Raw genomic sequence first — 11121 nt, 5'->3', positions numbered from 1 at the left:
TGGAAATTCTCTTCCTATTGTCTGCTTCCACAGGGCTCTTCCAGAAAGTATCCAGTGTCAGCAGAATTATAGCATTCAATTTCAAACTCTGACCATTCACATGGAAGGATTAGCTCTTGATCTCATTTCTAGAACTTCAATTAAAAAATAATCCTAATATACATTATGGAACTTACATGATCTCTACCCTCAACGTGCTTAAAATCATTAGGTAATCAGAACATTAAATACCAATTGAGCTAGTATCACAAGGCAATCTTCACTGAGGAATTGAGTGGAAGAAGAGCTTTCTGCGGTCTTTGTGTGGCCCAAGACCACTTTGTAAAAGATGTATATCCCTGCTATGTTCAAATCTTACCCAAGACATGCACTGTCTTCCTGTTGCCTCCAAACTCAAGCTGCATCTCAAATTATGAACGGAGTGTCTCTGTCCTTTAGATGTCTTTCTTGTTTGTATGAAAAATAATTAAGACTAGCACCTTCTAATAATTCACTTTCCTCTAAGTTCTATGTTTTTCTCCAGCAGGGATTCCATAGGTCTTTATTTGTTTCTCAGCAAACTCACCAACTAACGCCGTATTTCTAGCCAACTTGAGAACATGACAAGACCTATCATTCTTTTCCTTCACCTAACTTTATCTTCCGTTTCTATATGCTTCTACCTTCACCCACTTTTTTTTCTAGCATCCAGGACATTCAGAAGAAGAGATGCTTCACTCCCACCTTTTTGCAAGACTGAACTCTGAACTTCACACCATTCTTTTTCCTTCTGGGATCCTTTCTCTCTCTATCTCCTTTTTATCCCTTTTATCATTCTCTTTGAAAAAGCTTAAACATTTGTTTCCCAGAATTTTGATCTGTGTTTCCTTTTTTCTCAGTTTATATTTTAAAGGTTTCTTCTGAGAATGGAGATATTAGAACAACAATTAGCACAATGGATGAATGGATAAAGAAAATGTGATACAGGAATATTTTTCAGACATAAACAAGGAAATCGTACCATTTGTAACAGCAGAGATGGAAATTGAGAGCATTATGCTAACTGAAATTAAGTGAGACAAAAAAAGTCTCACTTTTATGTATAATCTTTAAAAAATGAATGATAGAAAAAGGAACCCTCGTGCACTATTGGTGGGAATCAAACTGGTGCAGCCACTCTGGAAAACAGCATAGAAATTCAACAAACAATTAAGAAGAAAACTATCCTATGATCCTGTAATTGTAGTACTGGGTATTTACCTAAAGAATACAAAAATACTAATTCAAAGGGATACATGCATCTCTGTTTATTGGAACATTATTTATAATAGCTAAATTAGGGAAGCAGCCCAAGTGTCCATCAATAGACAAATGGATAAAGATGCAAATCTCGCCATTTCCAAAAACATGGATGGATCTAGAAAGTATAATGTTAAGTGAAATAAGCCAATCAGAGAAAGACAAACACCATATGATTTCATGCATATGTGGAAATAAGAAACAAAACAAAGAAAAAGGAAAACAGAGTCTTAAAGGCAGAGAACAAACTGATAGTTGCCAGAAGGGAGGTGGGTGGGGGTATGGGAAAAACAAAGGGGATTAGGAGTCCACTTATGATGAGTGCTGAGTACTGTATAGAATTATTGAATCGTTCTGTTGTAGACCTGAAACTAAAATAACATCATATTACTTATATCTGAATAAAAAACCTCCTCTTTAGTCTTCCACCCCTACTCAATCTACCACTACAATGTGACAGACCACATGTTCTACCCCTACTGAAAACCACTTATGAGACCTCACTGCTACAAGGAAAATTAAAACCTACTCAACATGCTTATAAACTTGTTCCTGCCTAAATTATTAGCCTCACTTCTTAACGATTCCCCTTAGCATTCATCCTAGTTTCAGCCACACTGGATTATCTGTCACTTCCTGAAAGACATGCTTATAGCTCATACTGTTTATCTAGAATGCTTTCCTCTGCCCATTTCCATACCTGGCCAAGATCCTGCCACTTTCTTAGTAAAGTCTTCTCAGACTCCTCCAGTCAGATTTTTCTCCGTGTTTTCAATGAGGACTCATTATGCCCTGAATTAAATAACGTAGGGAGAGTATGATCCGTGTTGCCAGTGCATGTGTCTGTCTCTTCGACAGAGTACTTCTAATAGAAGGGCTGTGACTTATTTCTATATTCACAGACTCTACTGAACATTATTGATAANCCGGAACGCCGGGATCACGCCCTGAGCCGAAGGCAGACGCTTAACCGCTGTGCCACCCAGGCGCCCCTCAATAAGTGCTTTTTAAATAAGTGTATGAATGACTCTCAAAAGAAACTTTCTCCTCTCCTGCTATAATGTGTATAATACGCTACCATCTAATTCAAATTGAAACTTACTGAGTATCTCCCAATTTTAAGCACATCCACAGATGAAAATTCTGTGAAATTCTCCATCAATTTTAGTACCATAGATCAGAGTTAAAGTCCTCTCAGTAGAAACTTCTCCAAGTCCAATGTGTATCTGCATCTTCTCTAGAACAGCGTGCGATGGACAGTGTGGAAGCCCCACGGCAAAGCGGGGCTGTATTTTTTTTATATTTACTGCCACTGTCTTTATGGAATTCAGAAAAGAATTTCAGGGTTTCCTTCTCAGAATTTAGGCACCCAGATTAGAGAGGGAGGGTGGGAACTTGCTAAATATTTCCTGAATGAATGAAAGAATATCCTTTTATCCGTGTTGCCCCCTTATGCTAAGTGAATGTGCTGCTCCAATTCCAAACAGGTCCCTCCTCTTCCCTGAGTGCGCCTGTCTCCCTTACTTCCTGTGTGCACCTCTTGCCCATCTCTGGCCCTCCAGTTTATTTGCTCACACACCCCATTCTCACAGCTTGCCTATTCAGCTTAAATGCCTACTAATTCATCAAGCTTCCTTCTTTCCAGGTTTAACTGAAATATAGTTCTCATTCCATTCACAATCAAACTCCGCTTATCCAGTCTCCTCCTGCCCCAGCACCCTTAACCTGCTTGGCATGAGTGTTTCGTCCAGTCCTTACCTGTCATTGTACTATGCTTCCTGTTTTCATAGTCAAGATGTCAGCAAATGACAAAAGGAAGCCTGGGTCTTATTTCTTTGTCTTCCCCCAAAGTGCATATGGTTCCATACCTAGAGTATTCAGTCAGTATTATTAACTACTTGGTAGGCTTACCCCTTTTAACATGAGAGGACTTTAGAAAGATGTAATTGGGAAACTGAGTCCCCAAATGGTCATGGAGGAAGTAAGTAGCAGAGCTAGGACTAGATTCCACAATTTCTGACCCCCATGCCAGGATTCTCTTTACAGGACCATGCTGCAAAGATACAACTAGCTGTTGCTAAAACCTTTAATAAGCAAATGTAACTGACCTTTCCCTTCCGTCCCCCTATTTCAGATTTTTCCTTTTTGTCCCAGGACTATCCCAGCAGCTATGACTGTGGTGAGGCCAGAATGTGAAGTAGGAGGAAAGAAAGTGGCACCAATATGGGATTAACTAACCTGGTCTGGGTTATTTAGTTAAGGCTTTCTCGAAGTGGTCCCCAATGCACAATACAGGAGCACAGGCCTGGGAGGCAGAAAAGGATTTCTTCTAATGGCAGTGTGGGAGGATCTGAAATTTGTAGAAGATAAAGCCTTCAGGAGGGTAGAAAGCAGGTCCTCTGTTCAACAGACAGACATACGAGATGAGAATGCTAGAAGACAAGAGAATCAGGAGGTGAGATAACGCCTGAGACAAGGATAAATTGGGCATGAGAGGTACTGAGGAAAGGACTCTGCCCATGTACTCCAGAGCTCACCTACCCATACACACCAACCTAGCCTATCCCCCTCAAACATTACACACACTGCTTGTAGTGGCTCTCCACTCAGCCTTCAGGTATTCCTTCTAGTCATTACTATTCTCAGTCTGATTTCTGTCATTATTCTGGTTACTCTAGTTTTCTCTATCAACCCAGCTTACATAGCTGCTTTCCTTGACCTTTCCCCCCCCAGGTACCCTGTCCCAGCCCTCTAGTAGCCATCTGACCCAGCACAAGTACCCCTGCCTGGTCTCTTTGCCCCTCACCCCATTCACGCCACCTCCATGACTGTGCCCTGTGTACACCTGGTCTTCCCTACCACCATGGGCCTGATGTGCTGTCACCCCGCAGCCGGAGGTTCAATTCATTTTCTGTTGGTTTTAGGAAAAACTGATGAAATTTTCCTCTTAATGAGAGAAAACTGGGAAAGAGAGAGTTGGAGAGGTCTGGTTATATCCTCATAATCACCTACTCTTTTCCCAAAAGTAAAAGAAACAGCAGGCCCAATCCCTGAGCAACATCCTGAAACGGACCCGAGATGGGCCTGGCGTCTTCCCTGGAGGTCACTCTAGAGACCTCTGTCCCAGTCTCTGCTCTTCTGGGGTTCCTGGGCCTGGGTTCTTACCCTACTCCCTCATCACTCTGTGGCATTCAGTGCCTCCCTTGAGGCAGAGTGTAGTCTGGCTTCACCATCACTGTGCCTCTTTCCACCCTCACCTTCCTTCCCTGCAGTGCCTACTGAGAAATAGAACCTCCTCAGAATATGCATATGGCTGCCCGCTGTGTGCTTGGATTGTGACTTAGAAAGCTGGGGTTCAGCTATAACTAGGTCACGGTTATCTGTTTTTTTTTATTTGGTTTAGAGTTTTGATGTTTCCTTTCATTTTGTGGACAGAGCTGTGAGTTGAGGTTATGAGTGGGAGATTAGGTTTAAATCCCAGTTTGTGACCTTGATGAGGCACTAACCTCTGTTTCTTGGATCATTCCCTTATCTAAGGTGGGGACAAGTATCCTAGTCCTGCCTACCTCTCACAATTTGGGGAGGATCCAGTGAGATCTCTGAGCTATACTTATCCATGTTGTTATTTCTGAATAACTATCAACTATTAGTAACAATACCAAAGGGAATGCTTCCCTCCTGTGACTGGTCTCAGCATCTGCTATTCTGTCATAGTCCTGAGAGGGGAAGGTGGTTTTCACAGGGGCTGCTCTGTCATTTAACCTGAACTAATTCTCCATGAGACATCCCAACAGCTCCTACTGAGACCATATATTTCTGGCTTCCCCTCTCGTCCCACAGAATCATCCAGATTCTGTATTAGATGTCCTAAGTCTTATCCCTCAGGAACAAGCACTCAATTGTCTTCACTGGAGTCTTCAGAATACATTGGGTTTAGGTGAGCCTTCTACACAGAGCTTGTGTTGTTGAAGTCTGAGTTAGACTGAGGAGACAGAGACAGGTGGTGATCCTGACTTGAGGTTCACAAGCTCATGTTGGGAGTAGTCAGAGAGGAAGATACCCAGGTTGAAATAGGGAAAGGTCATGGTAATTTTATGTTTAATTTTTTTGAGGAACTGCCATATCCTTTTCCACACCAGCTGTACCATTTTGCATTCTCATCAACAAGATACAGGACTCCTATTTCAACACCTCCTTAACACTTAGTATTGTCTGTTTTTTATAATACCCATCCTAATGGATATGAAATCGTAGCTTATGGTGTTTTTATCTGCTTTCCCCTAATGATTTGTGATGTTGAGCATCTTTTCTTGAGCTAATTGTCCATTTGTATATCTTTGGAGAAATGTCTATTCAAGTTCTTTGCCCATTTTGAATTGCATTGTTTTTTGTTGCCTTGTAGGAATTGTTTATATATTCTAGATATGAATCCCTTATCAGATAGGACTTGCAAATACTTTCTCCCATTCTCTCTTGATAGAGTCCTTTGAACTAAATGTTTTAATTTTCATGAGGTTCAATTTATTTTTCTTACCTGTATTTTAGGTGTCCTATTCAATAAAACATTGTCAAATCCAATGTCATGAAGCTTTTTACCTATGTTTTCTTCTATGAGTTTATAATTTTAGAGCTTCTGTTTTGGTTTTTTATCAACTTGAGTTAATTTCTGTATATGATGTAAGGTGAGAATCCAATTTCATTCTTTTGCATGTAGATATCTAGTTTTTCCAGCATCATTTATTGAAAAGCTAATAATCAATTTGTCCATCTTTATTGAGGTATAATTGACAAAAAAATTGTATATTTAAGGTATACAATTAGATGTTTTGATATACATCTACACTGTGAAATAATCCTCACAGTCTAGTAACATCGTTACTATTTTTTTCATGGTAAAAGCACAAGATCTACCATCTTAGCAAATTTTAAGTATAGAATACAGTATTGTTAACTACCAGTAATCAATTCTTTTTTTTTTTTTGCAACTAATGATTTTTAATTCTTCTGACACATAAGATTTTAAGATAATAACTGGAATTACCACTGATAACATTATACCAAGACATATTAGATTTCTAGGAATTTCATGTAATTTGTAGAATACATATACCAAATGAAGAAGGGTTAGTATTACTTTCTATTTGGCAGTGCTTCCCATGTAATTTCGCATATCAAATAAGCCTAATTAGTGTAATACTCTTTTTTTAGAAGGAGAAAAAAGAATTTTTTGTTTGTGTGATTTTCCAGGGACCTTTTAGGAAATCCTGTTACTTTTACCTCAAAAGACTTCATTTAGAATTTGATTTGGGGAAGTTTGTCAAAAATACCGAAAAGATTTTAAAACACTTTGTCAAATACGATCATAGGTCATTGTGAAACAGTACTCCATTATCAATTTAACCAAAGTAACAAACACTTCACAAGATAGATACAGAAAATTATATAGTTATATTTAAAGAAAAAAAAAACTTGGCTCTTTTTTTCCCCACTTTCAGAAACATCTTTATTGTTTGTTTCTTTAAACACTTCTCTGCACATATTTCAATATGGTTTACATATCCATTTTATTTTTTCATTTAAATTCAATTAGCCAGGGTATAGTACATCATTAGTTTTTGATATAATGTTCAGTGATTCATTAGTTGAGTACAGTACTCATCATATCACGTGCCCTCTTTAATGCCCATCACCCAATTACCCCACCCCTCCACCCACATCCGTCCTTCCTTTTCCACAACCCTCAGTTTGTTTCCTGGAGTCAAGAGTCTCATACGGTTTATCTCCCTCTCTGATTTTTTCCTATTCAGTTTCCCCCACCTACCCTTATTGTCCTCTGCACTATTCCTTATGTTCCACACATGAGTGAAACCATATAATATTGTGTTTCTCTGACTTGTTTCACTTAGCATAATATCCTCCAGTTCCATCCATGTCGATGTAAATGATAGAAACTTGGATCTTTTAGTAGAGACTTGGAGTTAACTAATCAAAGACCAGTGTGAAGCATGATCGGTAAGACACAAAATCTTTGTTTTCTAAGTAGATTACTTAATAAGGAAAGAAAAATCTTTGTTTAAATTTCTTAAGAACAGACCAATGGGGCGACTGGGGGCTCAGTTGGTTCAGCGTCTGCCTTCAGCTCAGGTCACGATATCAGTGTCCCAGGATCAAGCCCCACGTTAGGCTCCCCCCTCAGCAGGGACTGTGCTTCTCCCTCTGGCCCTCTACCCCCGCTCGTGCTCTCTCTCTTGCATGCTCTCTCTCTCTCTAATAAATAAAATCTTTTTTAAAAAGACCAATAATCTAAGGAAATTGTCCTTTTAACAGAGAAGACCAAATTTTAATTCTATACCAGATTTTTATATTAAAAAATTCATTTAACTTAAACTTATTTTTATTTTAGCCAGCTTGACTTCACATTAAATTACATTCCTTTCCAAAGATTCTTTTTCTACAAACCTTCTATAACTTTCTTTTTTACATTCAGATTTTATTCTTGGTTTTCCTCTTCCCCGTTTTGAAATAGCCTCTCTTTAGAACAAAATTACTTTGTATCCTCCACAAAAATGTATTTCCATTCCTCATACCTTCTTTTTTTTCTTCCAAGATTTTATTAAAATTCAAGTTAACATATAATGTAGTATTAGTTTCAGGAATAGAATTTAGTGATTCATTACTTACGTATAACACCCAGTGCTCATCACAAGTGCCCTTCTTAATGCCCATCACCCATTTAGCCCATCTCCGCACCCACCTCCAGCAGCCCTCAGTTCGTTCTCTATACCTGAGTCTCTTACAGTTTGCCTCCCTCTCTGTTTTCATATTTTATTTTTCTTTCCCTTTCCCTATATTCATCTGTTTTGTTTTTGTTTTTTAAAGATTTTATTTTTATTTATTCGACAGAGAGAGAGACAGCCAGCAAGAGAGGGAACACAAGCAGGGGGAGTGGGAGAGGAAGAAGCAGGCTCATAGCAGAAGAGCCTGATGTGGGGCTCAATCCCATAACGCCGGGATCACGCCCTGAGCTGAAGGCAGAGACTTAACCGCTGTGCCACCCAGGTGCCCCCATCTGTTTTGTTTTTTAAATTCCACATATAAGTGAAATCATACAGTATTTGTCTTTCTCTTATTTTATACATAAACATAATATACTCTAGTTCCATCCCCATTGTTGCAAATGGCAAGATTTTATACTTTTTGATCACCAAGTACTATCCCATTATTACATATGTATACACCACCTCTCTTTATCCATTCATCAGTCGATGGATATTTGGGCTCTTTCATAATTTGGCAATCAATTTGTTAATAGTGCTGCTATAAACACTGGGGTGCATGTGCTCCTTCAAATCAGTGTTTTTGTATCCTTTGAATAAAGATCTAGTAGTGCAATTGTTGCACTGTAGGGTAGTTTTATTTTTAACTTTTTGAGGAACCTCCATACTGTTTTGCAGAGTAGCTACACCAGCTTGCATTACCACCAACAGTATAAAAGGGTTCCCCTTTCTCTGCATCCTCCCCAGCATCTGTTGTTTCCTGGGTTGTTAATTTCAGCCATTCTATCAGTAATCAATTCTTAAACCCCATCTTGCTCAAACCCCTGGTAGCATATGGCAGAGATGTACACTTCCTACTTCCCGGTTTCCCAAACAACACTCTGAAGGTTTTCTTCCTACTTCATTATGTCCTCTTCTGAGTGTCTTTTATTGTCTAGTTCTTCTCTTCCCAACCTCAGATGTTGGGGTCTCCTCTATATTCATTCTTTAGGTGATTTTATCATTTCTCATAGTTCTAACTATTCTTTAATGCCTCTCAAATGTATATCTTCAATTCTGATACCTCCTCTGAACTTCAAATTCGGTAAATACAACTTGCTCACCTGACAGCTATTCTTGAATGTCTAATATATATTTCCAAGCTTACATATTCAAAACAGAATCTGATTGGTTTCTTCCTCTACCCTTTAAACCTACTTTAATCTCAGTGTTTCCCATTGTACTAAAGCCCTTCCATTCATCCAGTTGAAAGGCTGGACGTCTACTTGAAGCTCATCATATTCTCATAAGCCTGCATTCAATGAATCCATCAACAAATTCTATTTTCTGCTTCTTCAAAGAATATCCCAAGTGTAATCATATTTCATTGACTCTGCTGCTGCCTTCCTGGTTAAATCACTCATTTCTTTCTTTGGCTATAACAAGTACTTTTGAACTAGCTTCCCTCTTTTACCCTTATTCTCCCTATGTAGAACCCAGAGTAGACCTTTTAAAACTTAAGTGAGAGCATAACAGAATCCTATTCAAAACCTTTCTGCCACACTTCAAACAAATTCCTATTTTCAGCATGGCTTACAAGACCTTATATTTCTGGACCCTGTCTCTCTCAAATTCATCTCCTACTTTCTTAGTCACTTCACATCATAGCAAGTGATGCTGTCTCTCAAATTCACTACACTCCAGACCTCAAAGCCTGTACAACTGCTATTCCTTCCTCCTAGAGTACTGTCCTTCTTACAGCTGCATGTCTTGCTCACTCATGTCATTAAGATTCCTACTCAAATGTCACCTGAGAAAGGTCTACCATGATTACCTTAAAATTGTGTTTCCTGTCACTTTGTGTCTTCTTATTTTATTTTTTATTAGTATTTTTCAATACCTATTTATGTTACATATTGACTTATATGAAATTCTCCCTTACTGGCTTAGAAGTTCTGTGAGAACAAGGACTTTGTCTTCTTTGTTCACTACTACATTCCTAGGACTTAGAGCAAATTTGACACATAATAGATGTTCAATAATATTCTGTAGAGTAAGTATCATTAGTTGAATAGAGATCTGCCCAGTAGTATCCCAACAGCCCCATTAAGATAGTGGAGATCCTGGCTTAGCTCTAAGCACTGTTGTGCTGGCAGAAAATTTAAGAGTCATCTCATTTACCTGCTCAGCAGGGAGCCTTCTTCTCCCTCTGCCTGCTGATCCCCCCGCTTGTGCTTGTTCTCTCTCTCTCTGAAAAATAAATAAAATCTTTTTTTAATTTTTTAAAATTTTTATTTTGTTATATTAGTCACCATACAGTACATCCCCAGTTTTTGATGTAATGTTCCATGATTCATTATTTGCGTATAACACCCAGTGCACCATGCAATATGTGCCCTCCTTAATACCCATCACCAGCCTATGCCAGAGCCCCACCCCTCTCCCCTCTGAAGCCCCCAGTTTGTTTCCCAGAGTCCATAGTCTCTCATGGTTCATTCCCCCCTTCTGTTTACCCCCCCTTCATTCTTCCCTTCTTTCTCCTACTGATCTTCCTGCTATTTCTTATGTTCCATAAATTAGTAAAACCATATGATAATTGTCTTTCTCTGCTTGACTTAGTTCACTTAGCATAATCTCCTCCAGTCCTGTCCATGTTGCTGCAAATGTTGGGTAATCGTTCTTTCTGATGGCTGAGTAATATTCCATTGCCATACTGTTTTCCAGAGTGGCTACACCAACTTGCATTCCCAGCGACAGTGCATGAGGGTTCCTTTTTCTCCACATCCTCGCCAACACCTGTTGTTTCTTTTGTGGTCGATTTTAGCCATTCTGACAGGTGTGAGGTGATATCGTTGTAGTTTTGATTTGCATTTGCAGGAATCTTTTCTAGTCTTCATATCTCTAAGATAATGTCAGAAACAAATTGAGTCATCAATAGGTTTGTTGACTTATTGTCTGAAATCGAGCTTCATGTCTGCCTGCCCTGCATTTAATTAGAATCCCATCTGCACATTCAACAATACCTAACATCATTATGATCTTCTTTTGGGTACTATCAAAGAGATTAATTCACAAAACCCACTGTGTA

Source organism: Ailuropoda melanoleuca, chromosome 8 (assembly GCF_002007445.2).
Source record: "Ailuropoda melanoleuca isolate Jingjing chromosome 8, ASM200744v2, whole genome shotgun sequence".
Taxonomy (NCBI): domain Eukaryota; kingdom Metazoa; phylum Chordata; class Mammalia; order Carnivora; family Ursidae; genus Ailuropoda; species Ailuropoda melanoleuca.
Note: the sequence above shows the minus strand (reverse complement) of the source record.